The following is a 1,532-nucleotide window of genomic DNA, read 5'->3' as shown; positions in this document are numbered from 1 at the left end:
ATACCAACAATTTTTTCACCTTCTTGGCGTTAGCTACTTTTGAAATGGAAGGTATAATAAACAATTATATTTTGATAAAATACCTTCTAGTCTGAACAGTTCTGTTTGAACTGTTCATCTCTCTATGATCCCTTGTAACCAAGATTAGTTTTCTTCTTGTAAGACAATCTATCCTGTCAGGGTAAGATGTTCTGGTTGGGCTGTTCCCACATGGAAGAAGTGTAAAGGCTCAGGTAGACATTTGTTCCTGTAACACCTCATTTGGGAAAATGTCAGCTGAAGAAGTTTAGAAGTAGCTCTTAAGCAACGCTTACTTTGAATCCATTAGGTCCGCAAAGCTAATTCAGTTGAATAAATAAGTACTTGAAAAAGCCATCACTTTTGGATCTATCTATAAATAATTGAGAGTATGATAAAATTCCAAATAAAAAGACTTAAGATAGTCATTGACAAAAAAAATTTTGCAAATGTGAGCATTCGACTGATAAATATAAATTTTCCACTATTCACAGAATTTTAGGGAAATAAGATCGATAGCATTGTTAGGAACAATAAAGTTTCCTTGTTACAAGTAGGCACCCGTAGATATAAACCTGTATAAAGATTGCATGATTAACTACTTAAATTTAGAGGATACTACACGCTTTAGCAGCACGTATACTCAAATTAAAATACAGAGATTAACATGGCACTTGCACAAGGATAATATGAAAATTTGAGAAGTATTCCATATTTTTCATTCTTCAGATTCAAGAAATGAAAAACAGTTATTAAAAAGTTGATTACAAAATTACAAGTGTAAAAATACACGTAATTCATATAATTTAGTTTGACGTCAGTGTATTAAATCTTCACCTCAGAAAGGCGTTTACATAGCATAAACTTTACAAATATTCTCAAATTAGACAACATTGTCATTTTATCCCAAATAAAAATAATATTAAGTCCTAGAAAAAAAGGAAACAAACTGTTTCTATATGGAATGCAATCGGAAAGGACACATTAATGAACCTATATATTATAAAATAATGTAGAATTCAAAGTATATCTAGGAGAAAATAAAATAAATTATGAACATTTTGCAAACATATAATATAGAATATTTTAAAATATACTTTTTCAGACAAGCACAAGAAATATTTTAGTTTCTGTACTACTCATTTCAACAGATAAATTAAAATTATTTCTGATTAAAAAAATCACAAACTCTGAAGAAATTATTATACATATATACAAAAAATATTGAATACATTTTGACATCCAAGGCAGGCAATTCACTTGGAAAAATTCCACGGAATCCATGAATTTTTACAGTAAAATATTGGTGCTGCCAGGCATTGGTGGCTCATGCCTATAATCCTAGCTACACAGGAGGCTGAGATCTGAGGATCATGGTTCAAAGCCAGCCTGGGAAGGAAAGTCTGTGGTACACTTAAATCAAATAAACCACTAGAAAACTGGAAGTGGAACTGTGTCTCAAGTGGTAGAGCGCTAACCTTGAGCTGAAGAGCACAGGGATAGCTCCCAGGCCC

General features: G+C 31.9%; 1 pseudogene; it reads left to right on the top strand.

Annotated features, from left to right (window-relative positions):
- The first annotated feature begins 640 nt into the window (after positions 1-640).
- Positions 641-737, top strand: LOC122121110 (annotated as a pseudogene).
- The last annotated feature ends 795 nt before the right edge of the window (positions 738-1,532 follow it).

Source organism: Dipodomys spectabilis, unplaced genomic scaffold (genome assembly GCF_019054845.1).
Source record: "Dipodomys spectabilis isolate Male_0828 unplaced genomic scaffold, ASM1905484v1 ptg000183l, whole genome shotgun sequence".
NCBI classification, from domain to species: Eukaryota; Metazoa; Chordata; class Mammalia; order Rodentia; family Heteromyidae; genus Dipodomys; species Dipodomys spectabilis.
The sequence above is the reverse complement of the archived record's forward strand: the minus strand, read 5'-3'. Positions and strand labels throughout refer to the sequence as shown.